General features: G+C 46.8%; 1 long non-coding RNA gene across 1 annotated transcript in view; it reads right to left on the minus strand.

Moving 5' to 3' along the window:
• LOC135057036 (uncharacterized) overlaps positions 1-22,072 on the minus strand; it is a 59,572-nt gene extending 37,500 nt beyond the window's left edge. The window contains exon 1 of the long non-coding RNA XR_010244119.1: positions 21,659-22,072. This is a non-coding gene — a long non-coding RNA (uncharacterized LOC135057036). The remainder of the gene's footprint in view (positions 1-21,658) is intronic.
• Between the last annotated feature and the right edge of the window lie 3,794 nt (positions 22,073-25,866).

Below are 25,866 nucleotides of genomic sequence, written 5' to 3' on the forward strand. Positions count from 1 at the left end.
ATAATTTTCCCGGATTGCTAAACTAATAATAACCATTATTGTATGTGTCATAATATATAGGGTAAATTGCGCTGACCGAGCGTTTTTCGGCTGTCAGGAAAGAACAGTGTATTCATTATTATTATCTTTTATTTATAAAGTCACACAGGGGTCACTTAGCTGCACATAGGGGGGGCACACTTTACTCACATTCTATCATGCTCTTTTTGCCTTTTTTTTATTAAAATGCGTCTTAATTGCATTACTATGTGGGTATGCATGCACAAGCAGCTTCTGCTGATTAAAAAGATATGTAGCATGCCTATATTCTGTGTGTGACTGTATCTGCATATAAAATGCTACATTACAGTGATTTCCAGGAATACACTGTAATTAAGCATTTTGTATGCAGATACAGCCGCAGTCACACACAGAACATAGGCATGCCGCATATCTTTTTAATCAGCAGAAGCTGCTTGTGCTCTGATAATGTCAAATATTACCTTTAAACATAAGCTATATTATTGTTACGGACTAAGTACGCTATTTGCGCACTGAGTACCGTACGGGTACGCACTTAGCGTAACAGACGCTAGGCCGTGGGCGCGACACACGAGCGACACGTACTCTCACGGACTCACGCTTTGTATCGAGCACGCTATAGGCGTCCCGAGTACTGTAACGCTACGCTATTGGCGTAGCGGATGCTGCGCCGTGAGAGTGAGACGCGAGCAGCGCAGACGCTCCCAGAATGATACACAGTAAACCTTATTAACAACACACAGTAAGGATATGCTTATACTATAAACCTTAGTAATCGAATACTACAATGATGTAACGCTTATTAAGCTTGATAATGTGTAAGCTGTTTGAGCGATTGAGATGCTAAGAAAACCCTTTGTAGTAACTAGTGAATACGCAAGACCTTGTTTGGTTTTAAAAACCACTCCGGCTCTAACACCTTCGTGGATGCTTTGGAGTAAAAAGGGGAAAAACAGTACAGGTTATACACTACAAACTAACATAGAAATCTAAACAGAATAACAAAGATTAATATGAACAATAGCGAAGCGATCGCAAACACGAGCTAACAGAATGAGAACAAATGGCAAACACAATGGATAACAAAATGGCTACAGAGAATAATACATACGTGGGGATGATTCGCAAGTGCGTCCTGGATCCAGCCCTCAGCATTCAATGAGAAAGCCTTTCAGTGAGAGTGAGTGACTGGCCCAGCCATGGTGGTCTTTATATACACAGCATACAGTCACAATACAATGGTCCCTATAATCTCATTGTTCATTGGACACTGGAATGTGTCTCTGCATTATAACAAAAGGTCATAGGTGGGTTTGAACAGGTGGAATGTGTCTTTCTCCAACTGCTCAGGTGGGAGGTATCCTCAGGATTCCTGCCGCATGGATAATGAACAGCAAATACAGTAAATGTCTATAAACTACTTTTGTACATAACTATACGCAGGAGCGAGCGATCTTTTCCTAACCAACACCGAAATGTTACCATTTGTCACGATCCGGGTATCTGGACGCCATTTCTTACCTATCAGATGCCTCCTAAGGCTGGCTCAGCGCTCCAGGACCGGATCCCATCTGTTATCCTGATGTGCACATTCCCGCATCCTCTCCTGTCTCTCTGGACGCAGTCACAGTAACGCCTTATACATCTGGCATGGCGTCTCCCGCGGCCTCCGCCGCCGTCCCTGAGCTTCTGCATTCAGAGTGGCGATTACGTCAGCCGCGGCCTCCGCTGTGTCCGCGTGGTCGGATGTGCATCTGTCAGCCTGGCGTCTCCGGTGGCCGGCGCCGCCATTACTGTTTTCCAGACCACATGGATTACAATCCAAACTTCTCTCCAAGTGTCTGCATGGGCGCAGCCATCTTGGATTCTGTCAGCTGATCATTCCTACCAATCCGTTGTCAGTATTATTAATTTGCATAATTGCCTAGCCAATGCCTTCCTTGCTGCAGGTATAAATAGGTTGTGCCTGAGCAAGGAAGGCGTCAGTGCTTTGGTTGTCAAACCTAGTTCCAGTTTGTCTCTCTCCTGTGATTGTCTTCCAGGTTCCAGCTCCTGTATCCAGACTTCTGCTATAGAGACCCGCACCAGCATTCCATCTGCGGTGTAGCCTGACTCTCCGATCCATTCTGGACTCACCTGTTTCCAGCTACAACATCACCTGCTTCCAGCAGTGTACAGCTTCTCTTAAAGGGCCGGTGTCCTTTCTGCAGTTTACCACTCTCCACCGGTATTATTATTTCTCCGCTCTCAAATTCTACATTTCATCTATATTGCATCGCTCTCAAGCTTTATTTATTATTTAACTGGTTCCAGCCAGTATCCACTCCGTGCCAACACCTGTCTGGTTCTAACCAGTACCCACAGCAGCATTTTATCTACAGCAGTCCAGCTTTCCCTGGAACACCAGCTGGTACGACCCTGGGCTTTCCTCATTGCTACAGTTGAGCCTGGTAAGGACTTTCCAACTTGCAGATAATAAGAACTGTCTCATACCACCAGAGCTCTGTGGCCCCTGCCACCCTGTAGTACCCAGGAACTGTATTATTATTTCTCTGCTGATTTTTAGGTTTCTTTTTACTGCTACTGTGATGCATGGAGTTTGTCATAAATAAATATCATTGACTTTTACTCAAGTTGTCGTGGTCACGCCTTCGGGCGGTTTCTCTTCATGTTACTTACATGTCCAGGGGTCTGATACAACCTCCCAGGTTTCGGTACATCTCAGCCCCTACAACTGAGGCTGCCTTCCGTCAGCTCAGGCCCTCAGTTGTGACAGTAAGCACTGACCAGATGAATCCAGCCGGAGACCAGGATCAAGCGGCCAGGCCGATGCAAGAACTGGCAGCCCGACTAGAACATCAGGAGGCTGCACAGGGCCACATCATCCGCTGTCTCCAGGATCTCTCTACTCGGCTGGATGGGATTCAGACAACTCTCCGTGGATCAGGCGCATCTGGGGCTTCAACCACAGTGACTCCAACTATAACCCCACCCACCTTACCCGTTTCTGCTCCACGTCTTCATCTTCCAACGCCAGCAAAATTTGACGGATCTCCAAGATTCTGCAGGGGATTTCTCAACCAGTGTGAGATTCAGTTTGAGCTACAACCTGGCAATTTTCCCAGTGACCGTACAAAAATTGCCTACATCATCTCTCTTCTCAGTGGCTCAGCCCTTGACTGGGCATCACCGTTATGGGAGAGGTCCGACACCCTGCTATCTTCTTACACTGCATTCGTGTCAACATTCAGGCGCATCTTCGACGAGCCAGGCCGGGTAACTTCAGCTTCGTCTGAGATTCTCCGTTTACGCCAGGGATCACGTACTGTAGGACAATATCTTATACAGTTCCAGATCCTGGCATCTGAACTGGCATGGAACGACGAGGCCCTGTATGCTGCATTCTGGCATGGTTTATCCGAGCGTATTAAAGATGAGTTAGCTACCAGAGACTTACCCTCCAAGTTAGATGAGCTAATCTCACTTTGTACGAAAGTTGACTTACGTTTCAGAGAGAGAGCAACTGAGCGTGGAAGATCATCTGCTCCAAAATCTTCTGCTCCTCCTCCTCGCCAACTGTCACCAACTAAAGATGAACCCATGCAAATTGGCCGTTCCCGTTTAACTCCTGCTGAGCGCCGAAGACGTCTCTCTGAGTCTCTCTGTCTGTATTGTGAAGCTCCGTCTCACACTATTAATGCCTGTCCCAAACGTCCGGGAAACTCCAAATCCTAGCTCGCCAAGGAGAGGGCCGGCTAGGAGTAATGATCTCCTCTCCATCTCCTCAAGATTGTAATCTCCCAGTCTCGCTTCAAGTTGCTCAACGTTATCAGAACGTCATTGCCCTCCTGGATTCCGGAGCAGCTGGGAACTTTATTACCGAAGCCTATGTTAAACGGTGGTCCCTACTCACCGAGAGACTTCCTTCCTCCTTTTCCTTAACTGCCGTGGATGGCAGTAAAATTTTTGATACAGTTATTGCTCTAAGGACTCTACCAGTTCGTCTGAGAGTGGGAGTTCTTCATTCCGAACTTATTTCACTTTTAGTGATTCCAAGAGCCACACATCCTGTGGTCCTGGGCCTTCCATGGCTCCGTCTTCACAATCCTACAATTGATTGGACGACTACGCAAATCCTGGCATGGGGTTCCTCCTGTGCTGAGACATGTTTGTTTAAAGTGTTGCCTGTCTGTTCTTCCTCCCCCAGGTCGTCTGATGTTCCACCTCCTCCATATCAAGATTTCACGGATGTGTTCAGTAAGGCTTCTGCTGATATCCTTCCTCCTCATAGAGAATGGGACTGCCCGATTGATCTCGTTCCAGGGAAGGTTCCACCTCGAGGCCGAACTTATCCGTTGTCTCTGCCCGAGACGCATTCTATGGAGGAATACATTAAAGAGAACCTAGCAAAGGGGTTCATTCGACCTTCTTCTTTTCCAGCCGGCGCAGGCTTCTTTTTTGTAAAAAAGAAAGATGGTGGTCTGCGGCCGTGCATCGACTACAGAGGTTTGAACGACATTACCATCAAGAACCGCTATCCTTTACCCCTGATTACTGAGCTCTTTGACAGAGTTAGCGGAGCTACCATCTTTACAAAGCTGGACTTGAGAGGTGCATACAATCTCATCCGGATCCGTGAGGGTGACGAGTGGAAGACCGCATTTAATACCTGTGACGGACATTATGAGTACCTCGTCATGCCCTTCGGATTGAGCAATGCTCCAGCTGTCTTCCAGCATTTCGTCAATGAGATCTTCAGAGACATTCTATACCGTCATGTCGTGGTCTATCTAGATGATATCCTCATTTTTGCCAACAATTTAGAGGAACATCGTTTTTGGGTAAAGGAGGTTCTGTCCCGTCTCCGTGTCAACCATCTCTATTGCAAATTAGAGAAATGCGTCTTTGAAGTCAAGTCCATTCCGTTTCTAGGGTACATTGTGTCCGGTTCCGGACTAGAGATGGATCCTGAGAAACTACAAGCAATCCAGAATTGGCCGGTACCCTTAACCCTCAAAGGGGTCCAGAGGTTCTTAGGGTTCGCCAATTATTACCGAAAGTTTATACGAGACTTTTCCACCATTGTGGCGCCTATTACTGCTTTCACCAAGAAGGGTGCTAACCCGTCCAAGTTGTCTGAAGAAGCCATGCAAGCTTTTAATCTTTTAAAACAGAGGTTCATCTCTGCACCTGTCCTGAAACAGCCTGACATCGACTCTCCTTTCATCTTAGAGGTGGATGCCTCCTCCGTTGGAGTAGGAGCGGTGTTATCTCAGAGGGCTAAAGATGGCCATTTACATCCTTGCAGTTTCTTCTCACGGAAGTTCTCCCCAGCGGAACGCAACTATGCCATTGGCGACCAGGAGTTGCTAGCCATCAAGCTCGCTCTAGAGGAGTGGAGATATCTGTTGGAGGGAGCTTCTCATTCAATCACCATCCTTACAGACCACAAGAACCTTCTATATCTGAAAGGCGCACAATGTCTCAACCCTCGTCAGGCCAGATGGGCTCTTTTCTTTTCCAGGTTCGACTTTAAACTCCAGTTCTGTCCGGGCTCTCAGAATCGCAAGGCCGATGCCCTTTCCCGCTCATGGGAGCAAGAAAATGAGTCAGAGTCTTCAGACAAGCATCCTATTATTAATCCGTTGGCATTCTCCACGGTAGGGATGGACTCTACGCCCCTATCAGGGAAAAGTTTTGTGAAGCCGACACTAAGGAAGAAGCTCATGCATTGGGCCCATGCTTCCCGCTTTGCCGGACATACAGGTATCCAAAAAACCCTGGAGTTTATCTCTAGGTCCTATTGGTGGCCAACTCTGAAAAAGGACGTTTTGGAGTTTATTGCATCTTGCCCAAAGTGTGCTCAACATAAAGTATCCCGCCAGTCGCCTGCGGGGCAACTGGTTCCACTATCTGTTCCCCGTCGACCATGGACCCATTTGTCGATGGATTTTATTACAGATTTGCCCATGTGCAACAAGTTTAATACCATCTGGGTGGTAGTTGACCGGTTCACCAAGATGGCACACTTCATTCCTCTCACCGGTCTTCCGTCAGCTTCCAAGTTGGCTCAAGTATTCATACAAGAGATCTTTCGACTCCACGGTCTTCCAGAAGAAATTATCTCAGATCGAGGAGTTCAATTCACAGCCAAATTCTGGCGAAGTTTATGTCAAGTCCTCCAAGTCAAGCTAAAGTTTTCCACGGCTTACCATCCTCAGACCAATGGTCAAACTGAGAGGGTGAATCAGGACTTGGAGTCCTTCCTCCGCATCTATGTGTCCTCCTCTCAAGATGACTGGGTTCAATTACTTCCCTGGGCCGAGTTCTGTCATAACAACCAGTATCATTCTTCATCTTCTTCAACACCATTCTTCACCAACTTTGGATTCCACCCTAAAGTCCCTGAGTTCCAATCGCTTCCAGCAACTTCTGTTCCCGCAGTGGATATCACCTTGCATCAGTTTGCCAATATCTGGAAGAGCGTACGATCAGCTCTGCTCAAGGCATCGTTCAGGTACAAGAAGTTTGCTGATAAGAAGCGTCGAGCAGTTCCTGCTCTCAAGGTGGGTGATCGGGTATGGTTATCCACGAAGAATTTGAGGTTAAGAGTTCCCAGTATGAAGTTTGCACCTCGCTACATCGGTCCTTTTAAAATTGATCAAGTCATCAATCCTGTTGCTTACAGACTCCAGTTGCCTCCCTTCTTAAAAATACCCAGGACATTCCATGTTTCCCTGTTGAAACCGCTAATTTTGAATCGGTTTCATTCCTCACTTCCTCCAACTCCGAAAGTCCAAACTCAACGAGGCGTTGAGTATGAAGTAGCCAAGATCCTGGACTCACGTCACCGTTACGGTCAACTTCAGTATCTTATTGACTGGAAGGGTTATGGCCCTGAGGAACGTTCATGGACCAATGCTTCTGATGTCCATGCTCCTGCCTTGGTCCGGAGATTCCATTCCAAGTTTCCTCAAAAGCCAAAGAAGTGTCCTGGGGCCACTCCTAAAGGGGGGGGGGGGGGGTGCTGTCACGATCCGGGTATCTGGACGCCATTTCTTACCTATCAGATGCCTCCTAAGGCTGGCTCAGCGCTCCAGGACCGGATCCCATCTGTTATCCTGATGTGCACATTCCCGCATCCTCTCCTGTCTCTCTGGACGCAGTCACAGTAACGCCTTATACATCTGGCATGGCGTCTCCCGCGGCCTCCGCCGCCGTCCCTGAGCTTCTGCATTCAGAGTGGCGATTACGTCAGCCGCGGCCTCCGCTGTGTCCGCGTGGTCGGATGTGCATCTGTCAGCCTGGCGTCTCCTGTCTCCGGTGGCCGGCGCCGCCATTACTGTTTTCCAGACCACATGGATTACAATCCAAACTTCCCTCCAAGTGTCTGCATGGGCGCAGCCATCTTGGATTCTGTCAGCTGATCATTCCTACCAATCCGTTGTCAGTATTATTAATTTGCATAATTGCCTAGCCAATGCCTTCCTTGCTGCAGGTATAAATAGGTTGTGCCTGAGCAAGGAAGGCGTCAGTGCTTTGGTTGTCAAACCTAGTTCCAGTTTGTCTCTCTCCTGTGATTGTCTTCCAGGTTCCAGCTCCTGTCTCCAGACTTCTGCTATAGAGACCCGCACCAGCATTCCATCTGCGGTGTAGCCTGACTCTCCGATCCATTCTGGACTCACCTGTTTCCAGCTACAACATCACCTGCTTCCAGCTCAGCTTCCAGCAGTGTACAGCTTCTCTTAAAGGGCCGGTGTCCTTTCTGCAGTTTACCACTCTCCACCGGTATTATTATTTCTCCGCTCTCAAATTCTACATTTCATCTATATTGCATCGCTCTCAAGCTTTATTTATTATTTAACTGGTTCCAGCCAGTATCCACTCCGTGCCAACACCTGTCTGGTTCTAACCAGTACCCACAGCAGCATTTTATCTACAGCAGTCCAGCTTTCCCTGGAACACCAGCTGGTACGACCCTGGGCTTTCCTCATTGCTACAGTTGAGCCTGGTAAGGACTTTCCAACTTGCAGATAATAAGAACTGTCTCATACCACCAGAGCTCTGTGGCCCCTGCCACCCTGTAGTACCCAGGAACTGTATTATTATTTCTCTGCTGATTTTTAGGTTTCTTTTTACTGCTACTGTGATGCATGGAGTTTGTCATAAATAAATATCATTGACTTTTACTCAAGTTGTCGTGGTCACGCCTTCGGGCGGTTTCTCTTCATGTTACTTACATGTCCAGGGGTCTGATACAACCTCCCAGGTTTCGGTACATCTCAGCCCCTACAACTGAGGCTGCCTTCCGTCAGCTCAGGCCCTCAGTTGTGACACCATTAAAATACTCTACAGCTGGATACTAGATACCATCTTTCAACCTTTATCTGACCCTTCCTATCATGCAAAGAGGAATCTCTCTGTCCAGGAACCGTTTAAACTAAACATACTTGCTGACATTGTTTAGTGGAATATTAACTATAAAACACACTATTTGGGTTAAATATGTTGCGATCGAGTCACTCGCTAGACGCTCACAAACTCCGCCGTAAATACACATCTCCATGCGCACGAGACGTTGGAGCGTCCCTTACGCAACCTGCGGGGGATGCGTATGCACGGGGGAGTGGGTGCACGAGCAGCGGGCATGTGCATTGGGGTTAGTACAAGGCATGTGAATCATGATATATTTCGACTTTGACAGCTCCTAGGCATACCAAATGCCCTAGGCCTTTGCCTAGGACCGGCTCTGTGGCTCCTTCTCCGTCACCCCCGGGGGACACATGCCGGATGGCTGCGCAGGGAACCCGAACCAGGAAGCAGTGTGATAGCATTATGATAAAACTCATTGTGTATGATAAATGGTGCTCCAGCCAATCAGGTCACAACTGTCATTTTTCAAACACATGACAGCAGAAGCTGATTGGCTGGAGCCCCATTTATCATATGCAAGGAGTTTTATCAGTCACAGCGAGTTATAACACTCATTGGTAAATGGGCCCCTTCATTACATAGAGAATGGAGAGGGGAGACGGCACTGATCACAAAAGCTTCTTGTGTAATGTTTAATTCTAGAATATAATGTTCTCATAAATGTGGGTGTAACCCTAGATATCGCCCAAGATGTATTTACAAGTGTCATACCTATTGTTTCACAATGTGCAAACTCACTCCCGTAACACAATTCACAGACTATTACACGTAATCCACATCATTGTCTTAACTCATGATATTGTGGGAGAGATGTACTAATCCTTGGAGAGTGATAAAGTGAAGAGAGATAAAGTCCTAGCCAGTTAGCTCCGAACTGCCATGTTACAGGCTGTGGGCAGGATGTACTGAAGGGAAAATGCATTTCTCATATGTACTAAGATCAGCATTGTCAGGCTTCATTGCGGAGAGTAACACCAGCTTTTGGTTAAAGTTACCCTGTAGAAACCTACAATCAGATTCCTCCTAGCACAGAGGGACTTCTGGGGCCGAAACCCTGGCACGCTACCCCCCTTGTCCACCACCAACTGTCTCCCAGCCCGGAGGGGGAAGCAATCACACTGATCACATATCCCCCGCCCCCTTGCAGCGCTGAAAATGGTTTGTCATTTTTTTCTAAGGGGGAGTAACCATAGCTCCCATGATTTGGCCACGCCCCCTGTAATACCCAGGCCAAGCACAGCTCTCTACAGCCAGTGTCGGACCGGGGTATGAAGGGCCCACTGGGGGAATGCAGTGACAGGGCCCCATGGGGGTGTGGCCAATCTACAAAGGGGGTGTGGCCAGCCTCCACAATGGCTTGAAATGCACAATAGTCGTGTGCAGTGTAATGCAACATATCTACTATGTATAATACAAGTGCACAGTCTGGAACCTGATCCCTAGAGAAAGAAGTGGGCCCTCAGGCAGTGGGGCCCATCGGTGGTTTCTCCTGTACCCCTGTGGGCCAGTACGACCCTGTCTACAGCCCTGTGAATCACAACTGCATCCCCCAGGGCAGAGCAATCAGCACCTCCCTCCTGTATCGGGCCACCCGCCAGGCTCCCATTGGTTAGTAACACAGCAGTCTGGGCGGGCAGGCATATGCAGGAGGGAGGAGCTGATTGCTCTGTTCCGATGAGTGCAGCTGTGATACTGATCCCTGGGGAACATGTTCATGCAGGCACCCGGCAGTATTTAAAAAACATTTACAGGGGAAGTTAGGGTTATGTTTTATTTGGCTTTCCTTTGCTTATTTTGGTTTGCTCTGCAGTCCTGGGGGGCAACTGCCACTAGTGCTGGCTACATGCCAGAAAATAGGTGAGGACGGACATTGGGCATGCTCAGTGGCGGAACTAGAGTCGTGGCGGCAGATACAACAATATGCATGTGACTCCCCCCATTCCAAATAGGAGCAGCTCAAAATAAATTCTTATTACACAGACATTAGGACTCCTTATACATGTTACGCCACACAGTAGTGCTCCTTAAACATGTTACGCCAGACAATAGTGCTCCACATATACACCTTATGCCACACAGTAGTGCTCCATACTGTATATATACCTTATGTCACACAGTAGTGCTCCATATATACACCTTATGCCACACAGTAGTGCTCCATATATACTCCTTATGCCTCACAGTAGTGCTCCATATATGCTCCTTATGCCTCACAGTAGTGCTACATATATACAACTTACACTATACAGTAGTGCTCCTTACACATGTTACGCCACACAGAAGTGGTCCATATATACACCTTACACCACACAGTAGTGCTCCATTTATAGGCCTCACACCACACAGTAGTGCTCATTATACACGTTACACCACACAGTAGTGTTCCATATACACCTTATGCCACACAGTAGTGCTTCATATACACCTTACAGTATGTCACACAGTAGTGCTCCATAAACACCCTATGCCACACAGTAGTGCTCCTTATACACATAACACCACACAGTAGTGCTCCTTATACACGTTACACCACACAGTAGTGTTCCATATACACCTTATGCCACACAGTAGTGCTTCATATACACCTTACAGTATGTCACACAGTAGTGCTCCATAAACACCCTATGCCACACAGTAGTGCTCCTTATACACATAACACCACACAGTAGTGCTCCTTATACACATTACACCACACAGTAGTGCTCCATATATACACATTATGCCACGCAGTAGTGACCTTATACACATTACGCCACGCAGTAGTGCTCCATATATACACATTATGCCATGCAGTAGTGACCTTATTGTTAGGGTCTCCTGCCCTGTGCTGCCACGTCGTCATGGCAACCGGGAGACAAGTGCTAGCGGAGTAACCTGAGCGCAGCTGATACTCCGGTTCGGGTCTTTTGCTGTGCAGTGGTTACAGGCTCTGTGCACGGCAGGGGATCCGGTGCTGGTTTTTGTGCTCACAGTCTGTGAGGTCTCAGTGGGGCGTGGACAGCATCTGCTTTATAAACCCTCTTCTCAGGTTAAGCAGATGCTGCTGAATCTTTGTTGGTTAGTTAGTTCCTGAAAGTTAGCCATTACTGTGTAGCTTTGTATTTGTTGTTGCTTACTGCAAATAGGCCTGGGGATTTGGTACTACACTCTGCCAATCCAGACCTAGCAGTAAGACTGGAGTCAGTCGTTTAACTTGCTGGGGTTCTTTTGCTACTCTGTGAACTTAGCAAGTTTGCGGCTGTATTCTCAGACTTGCCTGCCAAAATCCTTTCTCACTGTGCAAGGTGTGCAGGTGTTAGTTTAGTGGCAGTAAGCTGAACCTGTGCACTGCAAGTGAGGATTAGGATTGTGGAGACTCTCCTTGTGTCTATCATTCCATCTCTGACCAAGGAGTTTACTGCCACACCCGTTGGTAACCCTTTAGGGTTTTGCTGTTGCCCTTAGCAAAAGCATTTCTGGTTCTCTACGTATTAAAACACAACTCCTGTTGAAATTTTGTGGGAATATGGAGCATACCCCTCAAAATACGTTGCAACAGGTGGTCAATCAGGTGCAGGTCCTGACTCGACAATTTAATGATTTATCCATTAAAATGCACACCTCCCAGGCCGCTGGCGGAGCTCCCGCAGCAGCAGCACCTTCAGGGGTTAAGGAGCCGAAAGTAAATCTCCCGGATCGTTTTTCTGGAGATCGCTCGCAGTTCTTTTGTTTCAAGGAGAGCTGCAAGCTATACTTCCGGCTTAGGCCTCAGTCTTCTGGGTCGGAGATTCAGCGGGTGGACATAGTGATTTCCTTGCTACAAGGAGACCCACAGGTCTGGGCATATGGGTTGCAGCCTGACTGTCCATCGCTTAAAAGTATTGATGCTTTTTTTACGGCACTGGGCATGTTGTATGATGACCCTGACAAGACGGCCTCAGCCGAGGCTCAGATTTCGATCCTTAAGCAAGGGCGAAGGCCAGTTGAGGTTTACTGTACGGAGTTTCGGAGGTTGGCCCATGATACCCAGTGGAATGACCCAGCCCTGAGACACCAGTACCGAAGAGGTCTTTCTAACCAGATAAAGGACCAACTGGTACAATATCCCTTGCCTGATAGCTTGGATCAGCTCATGCAGTTATCCATCCGGGTGGATAGACGGCTGAGAGAGCGTAGGCATGAAAGGGAGATCAAGGTTTCCTTCTTTCCCAAGGGAACCTCAGACTCTGAGGAGTTTTCCGAGGATCCTATGCAGATTGGGGCTACCCGCCTCTCCTCGCGTGAGAAGACGCGGAGGAGACAGCAGGGGTTGTGTTTGTACTGTGGGAATAAAGGTCATGTGGTAGTATCATGCCCAGAAAAGCCGGAAAACTTCAGGGCCTGAGGGTGATGGGAAATATCCTATCAGGCCAGAAGTCAGAATTTCCAAAGAAGACTTTTATCATTCCGGTGACCTTGAAGATCCTCGGTCAAACTGTCAAGACTGAGGCCTTTATGGACAGTGGGGCCGACAGGGTTTTTATGGACCGCCAATTCGCCCTGAAACACTCTGTTCCCTTAGTACCCTTGGCATTGGAAATTGAGATTTGTGGGTTAAACGGGGAACCATTATCCCCAGGTAAAATTACCTCTTGCACTAGCCAGATTTCTTTGTTTATTGGAGCCACACACTCTGAAAAAGTGTCCTTTTATGTGACTGTCTGTACTTTTGCCCCATTGGTGTTGGGGTTACCCTGGTTAAGGGCCCACAATCCTCAATTTGACTGGGTCTCTGGGGAGATTCTTAGTTGGGGTACTGATTGTTTCAGGAGTTGCTTGAGCCTTCCAGTCAGGCTCTCGCAGCTAAGTTTGCCAGGATTGCCAGGGTGTTATGCAGATTTTGCGGATGTGTTCTCCAAAAAAGTTGCAGAGGTACTACCTCCCCATCGCCCCTATGACTGTGCCATTGATTTGTTGCCGAATGCTAAGCTTCCCAAGAGCAGGTTGTACTCCCTGTCACGTCCTGAGACTCAGGCTATGGCAGAGTACATTCAGGAGAACTTGGCTAAGGGATTTATCAGACCTTCACAGTCTCTAGTTGCGTCGGGGTTCTTCTTCGTGGGTAAAAAGGACGGTTCGTTGCGACCCTGCATCGACTTCAGGGAATTGAACCGTATCACGATTAAAAACTCATACCCACTGCCTCTCATTTCGGTCTTGTTTGACCAGCTTCGTACTGCCACCATTTTTTCTAAGATTGACCTACGCGGGGCGTACAATCTAATCCGAATAAGAGAGGGGGATGAATAGAAGACTGCCTTTAATACCCACTCAGGGCATTATGAATATTTGGTGATGCCTTTTGGGCTCTGTAATGCCCCGGCAGTCTTCCAGGATTTCATGAATGATGTACTCAGGAATATTTGGATAGATTCTTAGTTGTATACTTAGATGACATCCTAATCTTCTCCCATTCCCTGGAGGAACATCGGAAGCATGTACGCTTAGTCCTCCAGAAACTCAGAGACCACCGGCTTGGGGCGAAGCTGGAGAAGTGCGAATTTGAAGTTCAGCAAATCGCATTTCTAGGATATATTATCTCCCCAGAAGGTTTCCAAATGGAGGGTTCCAAGGTACAGGCAGTCCTGGATTGGGTGCAGCCCACTAGATTGAAGGCGCTTCAGCGTTTCCTGGGCTTTGCGAATTTTTATAGACTATTTATCGCTGGATTTTTGTCTATAGTGGCGCCCTTGGTGACACTCACTAAGAAAGGCGCGGATGTTGCTCACTGGTCTTGTGAGGCTAAAGCGGCTTTTGCCCGTCTCAAAAGGGCATTTGTCTCGGCCAAGGTGCTGCGACACCCAGATCCAGAGCGTCCTTTTGTGGTGGAGGTGGATGCCTCTGAGATGGGTATTGGGGCAGTGCTCTCTCAGATGGGAGTGTCTGATAATCGCCTTCATCCCTGTGCTTACTTTTCCCGTAAATTTTCGCCTGCCGAGATGAATTATGACGTGGGTAACTGGGAATTGTTGGCTATTAAGGATGCACTCGAGGAGTGGAGACACTGGCTTGAGGGGGCTAAGTTTGTGGTCTCAATTCTCACCGACCATAAGAATCTGGCATATTTAGAGTCAGCGAAGCGTCTCAATGCCAGGCAGGCACGATGGGCTTTGTTTTTTGCTCGCTTTAATTTTTTGATAACATATCGCCCTGGGTCAAAAAACATCAAGGCTGATGCGCTCTCGCTGAGTTTTGCTCCAATCCAGGAGACCACCGAGGAGCCGTTGCCCATTGTGTCCCCATCATGTATTAAAGTGGGCATTACCCAGGACCTCTTGTCATTAGTCCTTAGAGCACAGGAGCAGGCTCCTCCAGACCTTCCGGTAGGTCTTTTGTTTGTGCCTCCTAGGTTAAGACAGCGAGTGTTCCTGGAATTCCATGCCAAGAAGTCGGCAGGTCACCCGGGTATTGCCAGAACTCGGGAGTCGCTATCTAGGGTGGTGTGGTGGCCCTCGGTGGCTAAGGATGTGGATCAGTGGGTTCGGGCATGTGACATCTGTGCCCGAAATAAGACTCCTAGAGGGGTTCCTGTTGGCCCATTACATCCACTCTCTATTCCATCTAAGCCATGGACCCACATTTCAATGGATTTTGTGGTGGACTTTCCCAAATCCTCGGGGATGACAGCCATCTGGGTTGTCGTTGACAGGTTTTCGAAGATGGCGCACTTCGTTCCACTGGTTGGGCTGCCATCAGCCAGACGCCTGTCTGAATTATTTATGCTGCATGTTGTGTGTCTCCACGGGTTGCCACTTGATGTGGTCTCTGACCGCGGATCCCAGTTTGTGGCCAAATTCTGGAGGGCATTTTGTTCCGATCTCCAGATTTCTGTCAGCTTGTCGTCAGGCTACCATCCGCAGTCTAATGGGCAGACTGAAAGGGTGAACCAGTCCTTGGCGCAGTTCCTCAGGTGTTATGTCTCCAAGTGTCAGACTGACTGGGTTGCTCATCTGTCCATGGCGGAGTTTGCCTATAACAACGCGGCTCACTCTGCTACAGGGATCTCTCCCTTCCTTTGTGTGTATGGGCATCATCCTAAGGCCAATTCTTTTGACCCCCTGGACTCCACGCCTGGTGGTTCCTCTGTGGTTTCGGTCCTTAGAGGTATTTGGAGGAAAGTGAAGAAAGCCCTTGTGTCTGTGTCATTAGTGACCAAAAGGGTTTTTGATAAGCGGAAAAGACCCTGCAGCTTCAAATTGGGAGACTTCGTCTGGTTGTCTACCAAGAATTTGAAGTTGAGACAGCCATCTCATAAGTTAGGCCCCCGGTTCATCGGCCCTTATAAGATCACACTGTCACAACTGAGGGCCTGAGCTGATGGGAAGCAGCCTCAGTTGTAGGGGTTGAGATGTAACGGAACCTGGGAGGTTGTATCAGACCCCTAGACATGTAAGTAACATGTAGAAGAACTGCCCGAAGGCGTGACCACGACAACCAGGGTAAAATTCAATGATGTGTATTTATGACAAACTCCGTAACACAGCAGCAGTAAAAGAAAACATAAAGATCATCAGAGGATAAATACAGTTCCTGGGTACTACAGGGTGGCAAGGGCCACAGGGCTCTGGTAGTGTGAGATAGTTCTTATAATCTTCTAGATGGAAAGTCCTTAACAGGCCCGACTGTAGCAATGGAGATAGCCCAGGATCGTACCAGCTGGTGTTCCAGGAAAAGCTGGGCTGCTGTGGATAAAACGGCTGCTGTGGATACTGGCTGGAACCAGGCTAATGTTGGCACGGAGTGAATACTGGCTGGAACCAGTTAAATAATAAATGTAGTTTGAGAGCAATGGAATATGAAGTGATGTTTGGAGCTTGAGAGCGGTGAAATTATAATGCCGGTGATAAATGATACTCTGCAGAAAAGGGTACCGGCACTTTAAGAAGAGCTGATCTCTGCTGGAAGCTGGATGCTGAAAGCAGGTGGATCTGTAGCTGGAAGCAGATGAATCCAAATGGATAGGAGAGTCAGGCTACACCGCAGGTGGAATGCTGGTGCGGGTCTCTTTAGTGGAAGTGTGGAGATAGGAGCTGGAACCTGGAAAACAACCACAGGAGAGACACAAACTGGAACTAGGTTTGACAACCAAAGCACTGATGCCTTCCTTGCTCAGGCACAGCATATTTATACCTGCAGCAAGGAAGGGATTGGCTAGGCAATTATGCAGATTAACAATGCAGACAGCAGATTGATGGAAATGAACAGATGACAGAATCCAAGATGGCTGCGCCCATGCAGACACTTGGAGGGAAGTTTGGTTTGTAATCCATGTGGGAATTAAAACAGTAATGGCGGCGCCGGCCACAGGAGACAGGAGACGCCAGACTGATAAGTGCACATTTAACCACGCGGGCACAGCGGAGGCCGCGGCTGACGTAATCACCACTCTGACATTCTGCATGTAGAAATTCAGGAACAGCGGCGGAGGCCGCGGGAGACGCCATTCCGGATGTAACAGGCGTTGCGGTGACCGCGTCTCAGAGTGACAGGAGAGGAGGCAGGAATGTGGACATCAGCATAACAGATGGGATCCGGTCCTGGAACGCTGAGCCAGCCTTAGGAGGCATCTGAAGGGTAAGTAATGGCGTCCAGATACCCGGATCGTGACACACCAGGGTTATCAATCCGGTGGCATTTCAGTTAGATCTGCCCCGTTCTTTGGGTATCAATAAAACATTTCATTGTTCCCTTTTAAAACGGGCGATTAGTAATCCTTCTTCCAGTGGAAGACCTTCCCCTCTTCTGATACGTGGCCAGAGGGAGTTTGTTGTTGAAAGGATTCTTGACTCCAAGATGGTTCGGGGTCGGCTGTCATTTTTGGTGCACTGGAAGGGGTATGGCCCGGAGTAGCGGTCGTGGGTGCGCAGTTGTGATCTTCATGCCCCCAGACTGATACGCTCTTTCTTCTCGCAGTTCCCCGATAAACCCGGTGGTAGGGGTTCTTTGACCCCTCATCAGAGGGGGGGTACTGTTAGGGTCTCCTGCGCTGTGCTGCCACGTCATCATGGCAACCGGGAGACAAGTGCTAGCGGAGTAACCTGAGCGCAGCTTATACTCCGGTTCGGGTCTTTTGCTGTGCAGTGGTTACAGGCTCTGTGCACGGCAGGGGATCCGGTGCTGGTTTTTGTGCTCACAGTCTGTGAGGTCTCAGTGGGGTGTGGACAGCACCTGCTTTATAAACCCTCTTCTCAGGTTAAGCAGATGCTGCTGAATCTTTGTTGGTTAGTTAGTTCCTGAAAGTTAGCCAGTACTGTGTAGCTTTGTATTTGTTGTTGCTTACTGCAAATAGGCCTGGGGATTTGGTACTACACTCTGCCAATCCAGACCTAGCAGTAAGACTGGAGTCAGTCGTTTAACTTGCTGGGGTTCTTTTGCTACTCTGTGAACTTAGCAAGTTTGCGGCTGTATTCTCAGACTTGCCTGCCTAAATCCTTTCTCACTGTGCAAGGTGTGCAGGTGTCAGTTTAGTGGCAGTAAGCTGAACCTGTGCACTGCAAGTGAGAAATAGGATTGTGGAGACTCTCCTTGTGTCTATCATTCCATCTTTGACCAAGGAGTTTACTGCCACACCCGTTGGTAACCCTTTAGGGTTTTGCTGTTGCCCTTAGCAACAGCATTTCGGGTTCTCTACGTATTAAAACACAACATCTTGCTTTTTCCATCTGAGCATTCCTAATTCTAGGGAGACACCCAGTTTCTTAGCCCCTGGGCTTCTCTGTTCACTTTGTGTTTATTTTGTTACCCTATCACCTTCTGTGTACGTAATGTCATATTCCCCAGTCTGTCTGTGAGTTCATTTGTTTTGCATCCCTATCCGTTCAGACACCAGTACATTCCTGCAGGCACTGGTGTGCATAACAGTTCAGACACCAGTACATTCCTGCAGGCACTGGTGTGCATAACACTTATACACATTATGCCACACAGTAGTGCTCCATATATACTCCTTTTGCCACACAGTAGTGCTCCATATATATATATATATATATATATATATATATATACATACACACATGTTACACCAAACAGTAATGCTCCATATGTACATGTTACACCACACAGTAGTGCTCTATATACACATTACACCAGACAGTAGTGCTTCATATATACACATTATGCCACAGAGTAGTGCTCCATGTATACACATTGCGCCATACAGTATTGCTCTATATATACACATTACACCACACAGTAGTGCTCCATATATACATGTTACACCACACATTAGTGCTCCTTATACACATTACACCAAACAGTAGTGCTTCATATATACACGTTACACTACACTGTAGTACTCCATATATATATACATTACGCCACAGTAGTGCTCCATATATACATTATGCCACACAGTAGTGCTCCATATATACACCTTACGCCACACAGCAATGCTCCATATATACACAATAAGCCACACAGTAGTGCTCCATATATACACCTTACGCCACACAGTAGTGCTCCATATATACACCTTACGCCACACAGCAATGCTCCATATCTACACCTTACGCTACACAGTAGTACTCCATATATACACAATAAGCCACACAGTAGTGCTCCATATATACACATTACGCCACACAGTAGTGCTCCATATATACGCATTACGCCACACAGTAGTGCTCTATATATACACCTTACACCACACAGTAGTGCTCCATATATACACCTTACGCCACACAGCAATGCTCCATATCTACACCTTACGCTACACAGCAGTGCTCCATATATACACAATAAGCCACACAGTAGTGCTCCATATATACACCTTACGCCACACAGTAGTGCTCCATATATACACCTTACGCCACACAGCAATGCTCCATATCTACACCTTACGCTACACAGCAGTGCTCCATATATACACAATAAGCCACACAGTAGTGCTCAATATATACACATTACGCCACACAGTAGTGCTCCATATATACGCATTACGCCACACAGTAGTGCTCTATATATACACCTTACACCACACAGTAGTGCTCCATATATACATTACACCAGACAGTAGTGCTCCATATATACACAATAAGCGACACAGATTACGCAACCAAGATCTCCGTATTACCTGACTATTATGTAGTAATATTTTTCACTCTGTGTGCATTAGGGAACCATTGTTTTTCCTACACAGAATTACCCCTCCCTTTTAGCACCTGAGTGACATTTCAATCTGATTGAGCAGCTTTCCATTTTGTGTATTGTATTTAGAGAGGCATCGATGGGTCAGCATTAGGAGGGATTGCTGACTCCAGAGTGCCATAGGGGAAGCCAGGGGTATCCCCAGGTAAGCTGGCTCTCAGATGCTGTAGGTGCCATTACCATGTGGCCTTACACTGGGAATTTAACCCAGACATATTTGTAATTATTTATGGGGTGGGTGTGGGGTGCGGTGGCCCCTGTGTCGATATGGCTGGGCTGCTTCAGGTCGGCACACCCTAACACTTTATTAACACTTATGATTTTCCCTATCACTTTGTATATATTATTTTAATCACACCACTTACATAGCACTTCTGTGCTTCTTATTAACCCTTATTAATTCTCACCTGTGTGCTGACCTGGGGTGGCCGACCTGTGCCGACATCGTGGGGTCCTGCACCCCCGGCCCATACCTAGTATTAGGGACCCCCAGTGACGGAGAAGCCTTGTCGATCGGCCTGGGGGCTTAACCCTATATCTGCAGATATACGCAACCAAGATCTCCGTATTATCTGACTATTATGTAGTAATATTTTTCACTCGGTGTGCATTAGGGAACACATAGTTTTTTCCTACACAGAATTACCCCTCCCTTTTAGCACCTGAGTGACATTACAATCTGATTGAGCAGCTTTCCATTTTGTGTATTGTATTTAGAGAGGCATCGATGGGTCAGCATTAGGAGGGATTGCTGACTCCAGAGTGCCATAGGGGAAGCCAGGGGTATCCCCAGGTAAGCTGGCTCTCAGATGCTGTAGGTGCCATTACCATGTGGCCTTACACTGGGAATTTAACCCAGACATATTTGTAATTATTTATGGGGTGGGTGTGGGGTGCGGTGGCCCCTGTGTCGATATGGCTGGGCTGCTTCAGGTCGGCACACCCTAACACTTTATTAACACTTATGATTTTCCCTATCACTTTGTATATATTATTTTAATCACACCACTTACATAGCACTTCTGTGCTTCTTATTAACCCTTATTAATTCTCACCTGTGTGCTGACCTGGGGTGGCCGACCTGTGCCGACATCGTGGGGTCCTGCACCCCCGGCCCATACCTAGTATTAGGGACCCCCAGTGACGGAGAAGCCTTGTCGATCGGCCTGGGGGCTTAACCCTATATCTGCAGATATACGCAACCAAGATCTCCGTATTATCTGACTATTATGTAGTAATATTTTTCACTCGGTGTGCATTAGGGAACACATAGTTTTTTCCTACACAGAATTACCCCTCCCTTTTAGCACCTGAGTGACATCACTATCTGATTGAGCAGCTCACCATTTTTTTGCATTGTATACAGTACTAACCAGATATTCTTAATAAGAGAGATCGGGTGGTTGCGTGTCTTCTGATCTGAAGCTATGGAGCATCTTAAGAGCTGAGACAATGTGATTGATGAGAGCGTCCTTGTGCATTTAGTGATATCTGTAATATAAATACAGGACTGTGCCCAGAGTAAGCTCTGCTTTTCTCACCACCCCTGATAACCAATTATAATCTGATCAATAAATTTAGCTGTGACCTCTCTATATAGCAATTAGGTTGTCTGAGTCTTTATTTTACGTAGACTGTGGTAGATAAGCTAGGTTGCAGGTTCTCAAACTCAGTCCTCAGGACCCCACACAGTGCATGTTTTGCAGGTAACCCAGCAGATGCACAGGTGTATTAATTACTCACTGACACATTATAAAAGGTCCACAGGTGGAACTAATTATGTCACTTGTGATTCTGTGAGTAGACCTGGAAAACATGCACTGAGTAGGGTCCTGAGAACCGAGTTTGAGAACCTGTGAGTTATGCGATGAAAAGAATAAAACCAATGGACGACTTAGTGACCCTGCTGCAATAGTCACTGTATAACCCCCACTAACCTGTTACATCTGCGTCCTGCACTGCACTCCCCATATACACTTTACTGGAGTCCGTACAGTGCACTGTACTGATGTGCAGTGTGGTTCACATCAGTGGTACTTACCTCCTGGCTCCTACATGTATCTGTCACCCACTGTCAGTCTGTAGGTTATGACAACTGCAGAAGATTCCAGTGTCTCTGGGGCGCAGATGGTGAACCACTCCATGGACAATGGAGGAGATATGGTCCAGCAGGAGTCCACCGCCTCCACTATCTCCCACACTATCGCTGCCGTGGTTGCCCGCCACTGATACAATGAGCTTCTACTAACATTGCCCAATTGGAGCTGAGCTCTGATCGCGGCAGCCGGCCTGGCGAGAGATGAATGAAGAAAACTAGAAGAAAAAAAGATATTCCCTATTACGGGCACACACGGACTAATATATACTCTTATAGTCAGATACCCTAAGGTAAATGGGCAGAAATGTTAAAATATAACTTTTATTATTGTCATTTAAAACATACGCGAAATATAGTGCAAGTGTGACTGTGAAAAAATATAATAAAGTGAATTAAAAAAGCTTAGTCAGTGTATTGTGTTATCAATTCACTGTCTCTAATCCTTCATCAATGTTTCAATATTTGTTGCAATGTCAGCTGCTCAATGTCTTTCACTGATACATTTCTATTACAAATGAACGTCTACTATACGTGGTTTGTCAGTACCACCATTATCCTTTATTAATTGTCTGCTTCCAGTGTGCGCATCACTGGCTAATATTGCACCCTTATTTGTAGAGGATTAAATGGTGGGCCATAGGGCTAAGTGCGCTGAAAGTATATCCTAGTATCCAGTGTCAATTCAGGGAGTATTCTCAATACACTTCTATTCCTATGTCAATATTATGCCACTGTGTAATAGAATATATTTATTATTTCCAGGTGTATAATCCACATATGATAAAGTAACTTCAAAGTTTCCTCTCTATGTAACTGATATGTCTGTTCCAAATCTTATAATATATCAGTAAACCATAGTGCTTTATTTACCAGCCCTGCGGTGAATTTTATTGATGGTATGCAGAGCCGGCCTTAGGCATAGGCAAACTAGACAAATGCCTAGGGGCACCAGCAGCTTCTTCTGATTAAAATGATATGCGGCATGCCTATATTCTCTGTGTGACTGCGGCTGTATCTGCATATGAAATGCTACGTTTTAGTGAATTCCTGGAAATCACTGTAATGTAGCATTTCATATGCAGTCGCACACAGAATATAGGCATGCTGCATATCATTTTAATTAGCAGAAGCTGCCTGTGCGTCCTAGCCACATAGTAATGAAAATAAGATGCATTTTCATAAACAAAAGGTACCCGACGTTGGCAGAGCTGCCAGCTGACTCATGCCAGGCATCCTGCAGTACTGCTAGGGGGCACCAGCCAAAATCTTGCCTAGGGCATCATATTGGTTATGGCCAGCTCTGATGGTATGTCATCATATGTACGTTCAATGGTGTACTGATTTTGTTTTTTATTTTGTATTTCTTAGTATAATGTTTATTCCGTCAATATACTTATACAGGTTGAGTATCCCTTATCCAAAATGCTTGGGACCAGAGGTACTTTGGATAAGGGATTTTTCCGTATTTTGGAATAATTGCATACCATAATGAGATACCATGGTTATGGGACCTAAATCTAAGCACAGAATGCATTTATGTTACATATACACCTTATACACACAGCCTGAAGGTCATTTAATACAATATTTTTAATAACTTGTGTATTAAACAAAGTTTGTGTACATTAAGCCATCAAAAAACAAAGGTTTCACTATCTCACTCTCACTCAAAAAAGTCCGTATTTCGGAATATTTGGATATGGGATACTCAACCTGTAATGCAGAATAATGACTTCACATATGACAGTCACATGAGGTACTGATGATACAGAATGATTTCTTCTCACAATCAGTCACATACAGAAAGATTTCAACCTGGAGTATTTACACAGTGGAGCAGTCATATAGCCTCTATACACAGTGTTGCCTACCCACTGTGGTTAAATCCCCACAGTATCGTAAAATGCGAAACGATTGTTAGGAGATCGGACGCAGATACTATATGTCCAATTTTATTAGCTTAGCCACTGTTCATATATATGTAGAAGTGTGATGCATGTCTAGTAAAGTGCTAAAAGTAAACATAGCTCCAGTTATAGTTGCAGCCGCTGTGGGCGCCACTGATCTCATACCACGCCGGAGACGGCTGTAATAACATTAAGATCAGTCACGCGAGTGTGCTGCCAGACAGGAGCCACGGCTAGCGGCTTCACGCTAGAACAAACGGCGTCAAGGGGGATACAGGCTAAGACACAGGACGGCAGCCACGATACTGTGGGGATTTAGCACAGCTACGATCATGAACTCAGACATGCGGGGGGACGTCCAGCACAGGGCTAGTCCGCCCCGCATGTCAGTGCCGCCCCCCGTCCCCCGCAGCAGCGATTCCTTTGCACTTCAAGAGTAGCTCCCGGCCAGCGCAGCTTTAGCGTGCTGGCCGGTAGCTACTCATCGCTCCGCAACCTGCAGCGGCTGCGTGTGGCGTCACGCAGCCACTGCGGGCCACTCCCGGCACGGTCTGGTCATGCCTGCGTTGGCCGGACCGCGCCCACATAATGGCGGGGGCCGTTTCACCCCCTTCTGCCCTTCGACCACCTCTGTCTGTCAATCAGGTTCTGACCCGATCACTACGCTGCGAAAAACTGCAGCGTGCGATGGGGTCAGAATGACCCCCCTTGTTTCCATATAAATCAGGTTTGTACTTTGTGTGTCCCTTATTCATTCAGCATCCAAACCGCAGTCACCTGCACCTGTCGCCCAAAGTCTCATCTCGTGATGTGATAACAAGACAACATTTCCCTATTGTGCAATTATTTTCTTTTAGTACAGATTTCATAAGGTTCTATTTTTACTGCTTACATAATTATAACCATTATAAATGGCCGGGACTTTATCATGGTATGAACTCATTTGCAATGCAAATTGTGACCTATTTTATTGCGCAGACTGGGTGATGAAACAAATGATAATTATTGTGCTTTGTGTCACCTTAATGTCATGTTTATGTCATGTGAAGACATTCATCAACTAGTATAAACTGACAAATTATTTTGTACAATGTAAATTTACAGCCGCAGGGAGGAAGTACAGAAGCTGAAAGAAAATGCAAACTACTACTGTATTAGTCTATGGTATTAATCTTATTACAAAACACTAAACTGTAAATACAAGCACTGCTGGGCAATATTATAATGTACTAAGTCAGGAAGGAAAGTATGATTGATGTGTGTATGTATTAGAGATGAGTGGGTTCGGAACATCGAAATCCCCCCCACCCCCCCCCGAGCTTCACGTGGTTTACACAGGTCTGAGGCAGCCCCGGTTCTTCCCGCCTTGCTCGGTTAACCTGAACGAGGCAAAACGTCTTCATCCCGCTGCCGGATTCTCGCGAGATTCGTATCCCATATAAAGAGCCGCGCGTCGCCGCCATTTTCACTCGTGCATTGTAGATTGAGTGGAGAGGACGTGGCTACGTTCTCTGCCTGTAAAGCTCAATATCTGTGCTCAGTGTCAGTGCTGCATTGTGGTGACCAGTATATAGTAGTACAGTATACAGTAGCCCATTGCTGTATCTTGCTGCTCCGTGTCAGTTCCAGTATCCTCATCAGTGCTCAATATCTGTGCACAGTGTCAGTGCTGCATTGTGGTGACCAGTATATAGTAGTATAGTACAGTAGCCCATTGCTGTATCTTGCTGCTCCGTGTCACTTCTAGTATCCTGAACAGTGCTCAGTATCACTGGTCAGTGTCAGTGCTGCACTGTGGTGACCAGTATATAGTAGTAAAGTACAGTAGTCCATTGCTGTATCTTGCTGCTCCGTGTCACTTCTAGTATCCTGAACAGTGCTCAGTATCAGTGGTCAGTGTCAGTGCTGCACTGTGGTGACCAGTATATAGTAGTATAGTACAATAGTCCATTGCTGTATCTTGCTGCTCTGTGTCACTTCTAGTATCCTGAACAGTGCTCAGTATCAGTGGTCAGTGTCAGTGCTGCACTGTGGTGACCAGTATATAGTAGTATAGTACAATAGTCCATTGCTGTATCTTGCTGCTACGTGTCACTTCTAGTATCCTGAACAGTGCTCAGTATCACTGGTCAGTGTCAGTGCTGCACTGTGGTGACCAGTATATAGTAGTACAGTACAGTAGTCCATTGCTGTATCTTGCTGCTCCGTGTCACTTTTAGTATCCTGAACAGTGCTCAGTATCAC

Source organism: Pseudophryne corroboree, chromosome 3, assembly GCF_028390025.1.
Source record: "Pseudophryne corroboree isolate aPseCor3 chromosome 3, aPseCor3.hap2, whole genome shotgun sequence".
NCBI lineage: Eukaryota > Metazoa > Chordata > Amphibia > Anura > Myobatrachidae > Pseudophryne > Pseudophryne corroboree.